At 37.1% G+C, this 14,413-nt stretch overlaps 1 protein-coding gene across 3 annotated transcripts in view; it reads left to right on the forward strand.

Moving 5' to 3' along the window:
• LOC306987786 (semaphorin-3D) overlaps window positions 1-14,413 on the forward strand; it is a 54,100-nt gene that overhangs the window by 22,678 nt on the left and 17,009 nt on the right. The gene's annotated exons all lie outside the window — the stretch shown is intronic.

Below are 14,413 nucleotides of genomic sequence, written 5' to 3' on the forward strand. Positions count from 1 at the left end.
ATCAAGCTGCCTTTCCTTCTTTCCATGGCCGTGAGGACATCAGCAGGGTCAGGCAGCTTTAACAGACACAATGCAACAGAGGAAGAGAGCCATTAACCTCTGCTTCCTGAAAATTTACAGACTTAATTAAGCTACTGTATTTTGCAAGTTTTTGCTTTGTTTCTGTTCAAATTTAATTCAATAAAACCACATAATATTGCACTATGTAAATGTATACAATAATTGTGAAATCAGAACAGCGACGACAGCAATATAATAATTTTTTAGCATTATTATACAAGTATTATTATACAAGTATGCTCCTAATAATTATAGATTGATGATTTGTTAAACATAAAATGTATTTATATATTAATAAAAATATGAATAAAAATTATAATTGTGTAAAAAATAGATAAAAATATTTAAATGATAAAAGTAATATATATATTTTTTTTAATTCAATATTCCGCTTTAGACATTCTACTAACTATAAGTAACGCTGCAACTTCATGTCAATCAACTCTCATTCATTAGCAACTACAGTTCAACTAACTCATTAAAGGATTAGGTCACTTCAAAACGAAAATTTCCTGATAATTTACTCACCCCAATGCCAAAGATGTTCATGTCTTTCTTTATTCAGTGGAAAAGAAATACTTTTTTTTAGGAAAACATTTCAGGATTTTTCTCCACACAATGGACTTCAAACGCAACCAACATGTTGAGGTCCAAATCAATGCAGTTTCAAAGGGCTCGGCACGATCCCAGCTGAGGAATAGGGTCTTATCTAGCGAAACGATCTGTCATTTTCTAAAAAAAATAAAAATGTATATACTTTTTAACCACAATTGTTCGTCTTGTGCTGGTCTGCGACATTGGAAAGGTCATGGTTCACGTCATCTGTCTAAGTTATTTGTCTGTGTGGTTCAAAAAGGTAGGGAAGGGACATCTTTGTTTAAATAAAAAAAAAAAAACGTTTGTGACCTTTCCAACGTGATGATGTAATACGTAGCGCATCTCGGAGATGGTACAAGACGGGCATTTGTGGTTAAAAAGTATATATATATATATATATATATATTAGAAAATGACTGATCGTTTCGCTAGATAAGACCCTATTCCTCAGCTGGGATCGTGCAGAGCCCTTTGAAACTGCATTGATTTGGACTTCAACATGTTGGTTGCGTTTGAAGTCCATTGTGTGGAGAAAAATCCTGAAAAGTTTTGCTCAAAATTTTTTATTTCTTTTCCACTGAAGAAAGAAAGACATGAACATCTTGGATGGCATTAGGGTGAGTAAACTAATACTTTAATTGGCATCTACATGTCAACTTACTCTTTTTAATTTGCAACTACAGGTCAACTAACTCTTTTTAATTTGCAACTAAAGGTCAACTAACTCTCATGTGATGTTAGGGTCCGGGTTAGTAGAATAAGTTGACGTACTTGCAAAGTTACTTACAGTCAGTTGAATGTCTGATGAGGTCTGACCATCAAAGTGTCAGCAGATATTAAGCAGACAGTCTACTAATACTCTAATAAGAGTTAGTTGACATGTAGTTGCAAAGTTACTTATAGTTAGTAGAATGTCTAAAGTGAATCATCGAAATAAAATGCTTCCAAAGATATTACCCAACAAAACTCAATGTACACCAACAACTAATGAGTTGTAATGAACTCACCTCCCCACTAAACCACATTATCACTTATAAGGACGTAATCTCTGGGCCGCATTAGAAAAACGCCCAGCCACCCAGCGATACGTCAGCGGACTGCTCTGCGACTGTCTGTCTGGACACCCACGCCACACAGTCGCATCTCCCATTATCAGCACGTCCCAGCCGGCCCTGTTTCTGACCCCTCAGAACCTCCCGGGACCTGCGGGGCTCGGCGGCTTCCTCACAGGAAGGTACTGTATACAGTGGCGTCGGACAGCGCGCTGTACCTTCAGTGTAATGTGCTTCCCATTATCTCCATGGCTGTTAATAGAAGACTCCCAACGTGCAGATGATCTCAGGGGCGCCGTCTGTTTACGAGCGCGGGGCGGCAGACATACAACGGTTGGCAGCGAGACGCAAAAAACAGACGTTATTCATTAATGGAGAGGAGTGACTTGTTTGGCTTGCAGGTATCTCAGAGTCTGATTTGAAAGCCACACTAAAGAAGACAGGAAATTAGATCAAGTAAACAAAAGTCTTTTTGAAATAGCTGAATATGACGGTTTTATGAAGAAGTCAAACACAAGCTATTGAGGGGCATGATGGTTCTAAATTTGCGTTTGACTTTTTTTTTTTTTGGGTGGTAAAATCATATACATGCTACCGAACCTATAGTATCTGTATAAAGAATAAAATTAAATTAAACAGCCAAACGTCACTCTGCCAAAAAATGTACAGTAGCTAGTAGTGATTATGCGCAAAAAAATACTTATTTGGTGTAAAAACCGTAGTGTGGCTACATTTTGTGGGTGCAGTGATTTGGGGGGTTTTCTGCGGGTTGATTTTTTTTCCCAGAACATACAGGTTTGGGGCTCCAACACCCCTAAAACACCTCCGCAACATACAAATTCAGCAGAGAATTCGCCCATCCCCACCAGGGAGAAAATGGCGTTTGGCTATTTTTGATTGGCTGTTGGGCTACTTTTGTTGCGCAGACCTGGCAACCCTGATCATAGTTGATCCACCCACAATATTATACCAACCCTGTAGTACTGTGTTATAAACTGCAAATAAGTCAGTGAATCTATTTTATTTTTTTAACTGGCTATAAATTCTACACAACTGTACTGACACCAAACAGTAGGTAATGTAGTAGCTAATGTGTCCTATTATGCTTATTAAAATTAGCTACTAGAAGTTACGCATTAGCATAAGTCAAATGGATCATTTGATTTGAACCAATAAACTAGACAAGTGTGTTTGTTTATAACCTAATTTTTGCTCTGCTATAAAGCTGCGTGTGCTATCGGCCTACAGTGTGATGCTAGCATTTAGTCATGATGATGCTAATGATGGAAAATGTAGCTTGATACTGAAAAATCTTCACACAAAAAAACAGTGGTTCTTCTTTTATATGACTGAAAAATGTGTAGTGTAATATCTAATTTGCTCATTTGCTAATGTGTGAAGTGTAGTTTACTACGCAGTGTTTTATTGAAAAGCAGCTATTGTACTTTCATCTCAACTTTAAAATGACTTTGTTCATTATTTTTGAATTGAGTCAACTTCCTCACTTTTAAACTGCTTGTTTAACCTCTGAAGATGAAGTTCTTCTGGCAGAAACGCATACAATTGATTTTCCAGTATCCGCTGACTTTCCCACTGGTGTTTACCAGTAAAACTCCCGCAAATTTGGGGATTTCTTTCCGACAGATGGGTGGATTAAAACCAAAAGAAACATTCCTGGCATTTGAGACTGGCTAAATGTCTCAGTTTCTCCACGACAGGAAGGGTTTCTTGCTTCACACCCACTGTCATATTGACAGCTTCGCTTCATAGTGTGTGTAACGGGAAGATTTGAGAGGAATATCTCAGATATTATCAAAACACTGGACATACAATGAAGATTCATCAACAGAAACCTGGGAAACAGATTTTTCCGTAATCTGAAATACTAATTTATATGATTAAAATGAGTCTTTACTCTGAAACTGCTAGCATATGTACATATTGAGATCATGTGACCAACTGTGTCTTGCAGTTCGACCTAAAAAACAAATGTCCAACACAAATCATATTGGTTGTATAAGAAGATTCATATTGAATTAGTCCATGTTTTTATTTGAAATTTTCAAGACTTCTTGACTGGTTCACAGTGGCGTATTTCAAAGAGAACCACTAAATTAAGCTGGGTTATTTTCACAATAGCCCTCAGAGGGCAAATCTTAGTAAGACGGTAAAACATTTTTATTACAGTCTCTGTCATCGCAAAAATACAGCTCTTTGGCTCTCGGTATGTGACCTGTGGGATGCAGTTCCTGATAGCTGACTCAGTGCTGCGTCACGGTGATGACCCCTGCCTGTGTAACCCCTTTGAATCCATGGCAAAAAAGGTGCAGGAGATAAGCACTGCAGATGACTCGGGGTCCCGGGCTCTGGCGGGGGATAATGACACTATCGGGACAGTAACACTGAACAGAGCCAGGGAGAAGAATGCTGCTAATTGGAGGAAGGAAAGGTGAAGACGAGGAAGTTTCTCAGAACAAACCTTCTGAATATTTAGAGAAAAGATTGGACGTAAACTAAAATATTCTCGAATGTCATTTCTATTTGAACTTGTATGTCAAGCGTTTAAATATATTTGTAATGATGAAGTTGCAATTTAGTACATTTAAAATATATCAACTTTAAATGTAATATTGAATAACACTACAGTTAAAATTACAATCAAGTACTTTACATTTGTTTTATGTTAGTCAACACATCAACATAAGTGTACTTCTTTAAAGTATGACAAAATATTATTAAATCAATGATTTAAAATGGACTTTATAGTAAAACTTTTAATTTGACAAAGTCACCTTCATTTATAAAGTGCTTTTAACAGTATGGATTGTTTCAAAGCAGCTTTACAGTGATAATAGAAATTTCAATTTAGGAAAAGCATAAACAATCTTTTACGGTAATTTCTATTATCACTGTAAAGCTGCTTTAAAACAATCCATACTGTTAAAAGCGCTTTATAAATGAAGGTGACTTCTTGACTTGACTATCTAGTACATACTTGTAATACTTACTTTTCCACAAGGGTAACTCCTCTAGTTTTTTTACCGCAAGCCTAATAAGCTAATATACTCAACATGCTAAGTATGTTCAGTACAGTACAGCGTGTCTGAAGTGCACTGAACAAGCTGTCGCATCTGCGTTTGCTTACTTGCAAAGTATGTTTCTTGGATAACTTACAACTGATTTCTACTTGTGCAGGAAACTGGAAGTCGGTCACTCTTCCCTCTTACTCTCTAACCTTCAAAAATATATTTATTATCTGTTCATATCTACACTTAGAGCAACATTTCGGTTCAGTTGTGTCTCCTGTTGAAGTGTCCTGACCTCATTCTTTATAATGCAAGACAAAACGTCCACCCAAACCCTAAACATCATGGTCAATCTGCTGAATTTTTCTAATCATACTCTCAGACCAGAACACAGCAACCTTGGGGCAATTAATCAATGCCAAAGCCATTCCACTCTCATCTAAAGCAGTTTAAGTTGCAGAACGATGATAGATAATGATAGTGTGCCTTGAGCAAAGCAGCCGGGGCTTCGGTTTGGTTCGGGTCATTGACAGGACTTGGGTTGCCTCACTTGACTTGATTATCTCCCCCAAACTGCACTTAAGTAGCAAATACGTCCATGTGTGTGTCCATGTGTTTTTGCGAGCACACTTTCAACACCTCCAGCCCAGGACTGAAGCAATTAAACATGCACCCCATGGCCCTTTAGGGACATGACATCGTTCAGAGCGTTGCAGAGCGTGATGAAGAAAACAACTCTGGGGCTGAATGTACAGCAGCGGAGGCCTCTCATCAGCGCTGGGTGTCTGTAGAGACACACTCCCCCCCCCCCCCCCCCCCCCCCCCTAGAGAGAGGAATTTAGTCCACACTCTTCCTAAATAGGCAGCGAACTCAAAAACATGTAGGTCACAACCACAGAAACCTCCAGTGGGATGTGCTGGTCTTCAGAAGACCATTATTCTTAGTTTATGTTTTCCTTAAGGGTTCTTCAACACACACTGAATGGGAAGTCATTGTTTATAATTCTGTAGACAACACATTTCCTTTTATTAGAAAACAAAAGAAAATGTTGTTATTTACTCACCCTCGTGTCGTCTAAACCAACTTTACCGGCATCTGATAAATGGTGTACCTCAAGGCTATAGCTTAGGTCCTATTGCATTTTTCCTTTAAAGGAATAGTTTACCCAATTTTTTTTTTATCTGACATAATTTTCTCACCCACATATACTTTTAAACATGTATGCTCTTTCTTTCTTTTTTTTGTGGAACACAAAATAAATTAATCGTTACAGCTATAGAGAAAAATAATCTTCATGTAACAATCACATGAATAACAAATTAAGTTTTGTTGTGTTCCTCACACAAAGCTATCACATGATTCCAGCAGACTCACTATTTCTTGGTCTTAAAAAGATCTTGTGGTTCTTGTTGAATCTAATGTTATTTCACAGTGCTAGCTGACTGTGGTTGACACAAAGATTGCAAAAGTTCACCGATCTGAAGTTTGGCACCAACAGCGAGTTTGAGGAAGTACAACAACCTCCTAATCTTTGCTGCAAAGTCTCACAAAGCCTGTAAAAACAAACGCAAGGACACAAATGAAAAATTAGCATCTAAACCCGCCTTGGAAGATTAATCACCATCTGTGGGATATTTTACAGACCAGGCTTACATAGTACGGGGTTTCATAAGACAAAGACATGAGGATGCCCTCAAATCCACTGGGGAATGTGAAGATAGATAGATAGATAGATAGATAGATAGATAGATAGATAGATAGATAGATAGATAGATAGATAGATAGATAGATAGATAGATAGATAGATAGATAGATAGATAGATATGGTTTAACTCTGGGACATTTGTGTCGTAAATCACAATGTTTACATGGAGGGAATTTGACACTAACTGAGTTACTAAAAGCTGACAGAAGGTCTGTCTTTATAGGCAGCTAATTGCTTGCTCTGGTCTGTTTGAAACATAAAATAATGGTGTTTAGTTACAAATTCATTCTCTTTTGCTGGTTTAAAGTGCACCAGTCAGTTTAAAGGCTTTTTACAAAGACCTAATAAATGGGGACAAACAATTGCATAAACAGATTTTAATTAAACTAAATAACTGAGTCTGGGGAAATGAACACCTCTTTAAAGTCCTAAGACAGTGACTTTACTCCATGAAAAAGGGTTTTAAAAGCTATTCCTGCAAAGACATCCATTATTTGCCATTTGAATGTAAATCTAAAGCTGATAAATGAACAAGATGCCTTTGGTTTCCCATTCCCTCTTTTACACTGCTAATGCGGATGACCCAGAACACAACTTACAACCGGCGCTTGTGGGTAATTCGAATGACTAGCTGTCACTGACCCAAAGGAAAAAAAGAAGTCAGTCTATGTCTTCCATCACCACAAAAAGCCTTTCTGGACAGTTTGAAAAAAGACAAATGGGAAAAGACAAGGAAATTGATGAATGTGGGAGATAAATGAGGTGGTATATTGATGTTAACACTTCTCCCACTCTCAAAGCGAGTGTCAGTTTCATGAAACGCAGCAAATGCAACTGTATATTTTTCCGTGACTGATGAGATTTCTTATTTAGAGAGGAAATATTTGCTCTTAGTTGACTTTTTGAGTTTTTTGTTGAGTACTCTGTAAAGTCAAAATAAAATCCAAAAAAATATTTTTTATTTAACTCAAGACTATTTTTACTCAAAGTATATTAAAAGTCCAAGCATGCCTTAATTTATACGCTACTTAAATGTAATTTCTCTTCTGAAGTTGTGCTGTTTGCCTTGGGAACAGATCAACAGTGCACACTAGAGGCCTGACGCCAATTTTCTCCAGACCTGTTTATACAGGAGTAAACATAATGACAAGAAGAACATTCACACCTTGAACGTTCCTTGTGTTCGTCCTAAACAAACAGTTGGAAAACGATGAGACTTCGATGCATCCAGGCATTGATAAACAGAAAGTGGATGTAGGTCAGCCACCTGATACAAAACAAAACAAACATCGCCGTCATTCTCACAGTAATAGCACACATACACTTGGGAATTCCCATTCTATTGCCTTGAAATGTTTGAAAGTCTAGTCTTGCAGTATTGATTTTCATCAGTAATTGAGTTTTCAGTCAAAACCTGATCTTTATCTAGGAAACTGGCTCTTAATGGTTTTTTTTTAGCAGAACTGTTGCAGATTTACAGACGGGTCACTTAAAGTTCATAATGCTTTCCTGACCTTCTTAAATCTCAATCAAACTGTTTACTTTTTCCTCTTAATCGTGCCTCTTATCTCTAAATATCTTGCTAAGCAAGCTATGTATTCACTTGCATTATCTTAACTTTTACTCTCAAGAAACTCATATTACTGTCCTCGAAATCCATTTCTGCCTTTACTCACTACAAATCAAATCTCACTGCACTTAGTGCACAAACAAATCTTCTATACCTACACATAAATTGAATGTTTGGGAAAATGTTTGCATTGTAGCTAGTTCTGTCAAATCTTAAAGATTACGATCTGATTGATATGGTTGGTGTGTGAAATTCTGATTTGTGGAGTAAAAGGTATGTCTGGTCCAAACTGTAGTGAAGCCAGTTTCTTCTCCACCTCAGATTCCAGATGTTCTGTGCAAGACGTTCAGAAAGTGTTACAGGTCAAGGACAGTTCAGTCTCTGAAGCACTGTTCTCAAACCTACTGCCTACATAGACAGTTGCCTTCTAAGAGGCCGTTCACGTGTGTTATGGCGTTCCAAAGCAACGAAAATGGAGCGCAAAAAAATTTAACAGAATGCAGGAATCTTGGGATGTGTTTAAAACGTTCTTACTGTTGTGATGCTAGGCGCTAATGGCATTCTAACTGAAATGTTACTCACAAGTTACTTATTTGAAACGCATATATGCATATATATGCATACTTCATATGCAGTAAATCTGTGAGGAGTTCAAATAGCATTCGACTCAATTCATTTTTATGTTGCTAAGCTAACAATGTTAAACACAAAAACCTAGCATTGTAAAATTAAATAAAACTGCCCTTTTTTAATCAAAGGCTGTTGAAATTAATAAAAATGTATTTCTAAATGACTTATCTCATGGCGCTAGATGCTAAATGCTTTACAGTTACTGATTTGAAACACTCGTACAATCACAATTGATTCCAGGAGTTTAATGGTAACATGTTACTAAGCTAACAAGTAAAAAATATGTGACACACACAAATATTGGGTAAGACGATGCATTTTAACTTTCTTTATCAATGCTTTTCAGTATTGACTTGTCTCTTGACTCGTCCGCCATCTTAGATTACATTTTTCCACAGACCTGGTTGCATTGCACTCTGGGATTGCCTTCATTACAATGAATTTGAACTTCTTTGAATACCAAAAGATAGAGAGCAATGCTTCATGTCACCTTATAATGCTTCTTAGGTAGGGAGCTCACTAGTTGTTGTAACATTAAAGTGTTTAAACAATGTTTAGTTCATTGAGTTTTCATTATTACTCCCTGGTCAAGCTTTATTTAGTTTATATGGAACATTTCTTGGCTCTTGAGTCATTACAGATGTGCCAACAACGATCAAAACAATCATAGAAAGCCAAAACAGCAACAGGAAAAAAAAAGCCGCTATATTTTCCTCACCACTTAGGATATATAGGGCCTCAGAGAGGAAACGGCGTAAAGTTTATCAGCTTTCTATACGTCACTCTCACTTCAGGGGACTACCTGAAAAATTTGGCACGGATAACCGACCGTACAGTAGGCCAACAGAAGTTAGCTGCGTGATTCTCCGACAGATTGATGTTGTTTTGCATAGACACGCATCCCTTGCTTTAGCAGATGGAAAAGATCTACATGTTCAGGTCCATGTTGGTTTTGATTCTGATTCTGAACCGTTTGCTTATTCAAGTGGTCGAACGCAGATGCGATGGCATGGAGATGTTCTCTTGATCTTCCCCTTACAGCTGAGACTTCTGCCTTTCCAATGAGGTTCCGACCCTTGGCATTCCTGTGATTTTCCCATCACTCAAGCTTTACACCCAATCAAAGGCCAGCAGCACTTGATGAAATCCGAGATAACGAGGGAAACGGACTCCCTGCTGCTTGAGGAGTGACAGAATCTGTCAATAGAGTCCCTCCTCTGGCTAATCAGCCATCTCCTATAATGAGAGCAGTGTTTCAAACGCTCATACCCATGGTGAAATTGAATAGTCTGATTAAAAGCATTCACGCAAGCAATCACCGCTAAGCCAACCTTTCTTAAAGGGAAAGTTCACTTTATATGTTATTTCATATGACAAATCATAGTGGCTTGAATCGTCAATGTTGCAGAAACGTTGTTATGACGTTGTTTGCGCATGAAGGCCAGTAAATAATGACATTATATTTTTGGGTGAACCGTTTCTGTGAAGGCCTTGAGTTTCTGTCTTCCATTAGAGACACACTTCCTAATTTCTCAGAAGTGGCTGCTCAGAAGTTTCACCCTTCTTTGCTCATTTCCATTGTCCTCTGACCTTGTGTGATAGGCGAGAGATTGTTACAGGTGTTTGGCAGAGTCCAGGCAAACCTCTCTGTTTGATGTGCCCGTGGATTACAAGCAAATGTTCGCAATGTTCTTGCGTCAGACACAAACGCTTGAGGTTTATGATCTCTCGAGACTGTGAACTCGCCAGCACTCCATTCCAACGTCAAATAAGCAAAACAACTCTGGACTTGATTATCAGGATTTTGCTTTTATTGATATTGGATTCGTAAAGATACTTTTTCTGGGTATAATTCTGGGTGGCCTAATTGCATTTCCAAGCCTAATCCACAAGTTTCAGGATGTAAAGAGGAATGGTAATCAAGACATCACCTTTGACCTCTTAAATCTTTAAGGTTTCGGCAACTTGACCTTTGAAACACTTAACTGAGGCTGAACAAAAGGTGCATCAATGTCAGATAGCTGATGGACTGAAAGACGGAACAGTATCTGACAGTGGACTAATTGGTTGCCCATTACTTTTTTTTTTAAGCTCCACATAACGCAAACCACATTAAATATCAGTCCCACTTCAGAGGTCTTCCCATTCTTGACTGGAAATTAAGTAATTCATTTGAAAACCATAAAACATGTATGTGTTCCATATTTTGTGTGCAACCCGTTACTACATGATTTTCAGTTTAAAAAACAAACAAAAAACAAATCTGGCGCCCAGAAAAGTACATCATTTAGACACATTGTACAACATGACAGGAAGACAATAAAAAAAAAATCAGTCCAGTTTTTTTACACAATTGTAGTATTGACTATTCATTAACCTTGACCACTCAACCCTGTGATCCAAGTAAAACAAATAATATATATATATATATATATATATATATATATATATATATATATATATATATATATATATATATATATATATATATATATATATAATTCAATATTTTGTCCTAGTTAACTAGTTAGTCGCTGGCAAGCAGTGTTGTTATTGTTGACTAAAATTATTATTGAGTAATTGATTGGTAATTGAAATAAGGGTAAAAGAAAATAAATAAAATATGATAAAGTTAAACAACAAAATTGAGTACTAAAGATGAAGCATTAAAAAAAATACAAATTTAGTACAAAAAAATTATAAATTACTAAAACATAAAATACAATTTAAATGTGAAAAAGCTAATTTAAAATATGAATAAATATAATCCTTTAAACACCACTTTAATAACTCTGCTGCTAAGTGACAGCTTAATTTAGGTTACATTTGCAAACCTGTTATCAATTATTATATTGTTGCTTTTTTAAAGATGATGAATTGTATGAATACATTTATTTGTGACAAAAAGCAAAAAAAAAAATTCTAAACGTATTTAGACACGTCCTGAATATTAGTAACAGCACTGTACAAGAATATATGATCCATGAGTTGTGACAATATTACAATATTACAGTTATTACAATGTGTTTTTGCATTGCTTTAACTTATAAGTTAAGCAATTTTCAACGTTTTTTTATGTTATGCAAGATTCAACTCATTTTTTAACATCAGTTTAATGTAATTCAAGTTTAAACTACCTAAACATCCAAGTTGATTCGACTTAAAATTTTAAGGCACAAAAAAAAAAAAGATTACAGTGAGGGTGGAAAAAAATGCAAATATATTTTATAAAAGTATATATATATATATATATATATATATATATATATCTATATATAGCATTTTTTTTCTGAGTTTTAAGCTCTTAAAGTTCACTGGCCTTTTGTTGAAGAAGAAAAAATATGATTTTAAACCTCTTTTTCTGACATTGTCCAAACAGTTGCAATGTTTGTTGCAATGACATGATGTTCTAAACAAAATATCCGAAATGATTGACAGCAAGCTAAACACATTAATGGATAAAACAAACACAACTTTAAACAGTTGATGTCCACTTGAGTGGCTGATGTAAAATGCCCGAAAACAACGACTAAATATCTTGAAAATAAACAACTCAGCAACTCATTACACACTCATAAAATACATTGTGTTATTGCGAGTACAAAATGACTTTCAGCATGAATGGATCGTTCAGAAGTTCTCATGATTCCAGCTGTATCATGTTGACCAGATGTGAACGTCAGTCTTGATCAGAGAGCCGCTCTGTGTTGAGGTCTGAACGTCGTTCCCTCCTCGGTTTTGACCCTAATCATTTCATCAATCACAGATCAGCAGTTGCTAGCACAACGTCATTGTTTTCGGTCGCATGTCCAGATATGATTTACTAACTGTCCCAAACCATCATATTATGAGCAAACGTCATTGTCTTGGGTCAGCGCTTGGGTGTTTTATGATTGGGACACATTAAAGCAAACCATTTCCTAACAGATTCTGGCTAGACCTGCACAACTATTACATGCATTCATAAGACTTGATGTGATCCTGTACACTGGCACAGCATCTTAACAGCCTGGAGAAGTCTGTCCATCCAGCTGATAACTGGACCCAATGGACGGGGTGGAGTCTCAACCAGATGCGTATTTGAAAGAGATATAAGAGATATAAGGCCATGCTTGTTTTTAATACTGTAGTAATGAGAAGTTGTGTGTTTGGCAAGTGGGTGGGAAAGGGGGATTTCTTTCTCATTTATCAGAAATATGTGGGAATTGTTCCTGATCCAGCGCATTACACACGAGCAACACATGCTAGACTCTCAATAGCCATGATCTCATCCAAAGGCTGTTTCTTTTGTCGACAATAAAATAAAGATGTCTAGTAAGATTGAGTAATGCAAACTGTAAACGCTCTAAATGAACTCAAGACCCGATAGCGAACAAAACATCACAGAAGAGGAACAGATGAGCTTCTAGCGTTTTGGATTTAACTAAATGAGGTGCGTAGAAAACTATGTAAACTACTCAGTTGTTGGTATTAAGATGCGTTTTGGTCGATCGGATCACAAGTGGACGACGCTAAAAATACAGGACTAAACAGGGTCTAAAACGCTTTGAGCTTGTCCACTTTCGACCACTTTCAGAGGTAAACGCATTCGACCGGATTGCTTTCATAGAGTAAACACTCATGTGATCGAATGTGTTCAAACAGCCACAAAAGACGCCTACTCTCCGCCTACTGACCTAATGCGTAACATTATGGGAAGAGCTCTAGCCAGCAATATTTAAACTTTGTCGGCGGAAGACAGTTTGGTTTGAAGACGAAAAACATACCATGCACAATGTTCTTTCTCCATTTCTGATTTCTAACACGCACTAAGGGTGTTTTGACTCACTCGGAGTTTAGTTCGGAGCGGGGCACGATTTTCATGAAAAATTGGTTATAATGTGAAAGCTGTCATTCGGACCCCTGAGTGCAAAGGGGAACTGAACCCGAGACTACCTTTACGATGAGGTCTGAGTTCAGTTGCACTCGAACCGTGCCGCGACTCGAGTGGATGAGAAAGCAACCTGTTTTAGCCGATTACGATTAAGTTCAATAAAACACATGGGAAGGTAGTGTTGATGATTTACTTTGGATACGAGCGAGAGTGAGCCTGCAGTGTATTCACGCATAGCGCGTGCAATCAGTTCAGCAAATTAATGGCAATTCACTTTTTCCTCAAAAGATTCTGTTAGCAAGCAGCAGAAAGCCTCCTTCATCCGACACACAGTAAACCCAAGTGTCGTTTACTTAGCTGAGCATAATAGCAACAAATTAATAAAAAATACAATATATTGACCACGTTCTGTTATTGTGTTATGCTACGTTACTATCATGCGCCGTGCACGTTTGTGACGTAAGATGAACGCTAAATGCACCAGGGTTCGATTGAATCAAGTTGAGTGTGAAACTAGACCAACTCTGCGGGAGGTATCGGGAACGATGGGAACAGTGTTTGGCAATGTTTTTCTGTCGTCTCCAGTCACATCCATATATTATTTGCGTCCATTAGATCGAAGATATAAGATCTGAAAAAGCCCATACATTTACATTTAGACCCTCCCCTCGAAGAAATCAGGACAGAAGTGGTTAAAAGTGGACAAAAGAGACGGATTAAAACACCAGGTGTAAACAGGAACGTGTCTCCCTCGTCTACTTGTGATCCAATCGACCAAAACGAATCTTAACCCCAGGTGTAAACAGGACCTTAGACTCTGTTTCAAAAATGATATAAAATTAATATTCATATTCAGGTAATATTCATTTTCTATTATTATTCTTTTTTTTTAAAATCAA

The sequence above is a fragment of the Phoxinus phoxinus genome, assembly GCF_949152265.1.
Source record: "Phoxinus phoxinus genome assembly, chromosome: 20".
Classification (NCBI taxonomy): Eukaryota; Metazoa; Chordata; class Actinopteri; order Cypriniformes; family Leuciscidae; genus Phoxinus; species Phoxinus phoxinus.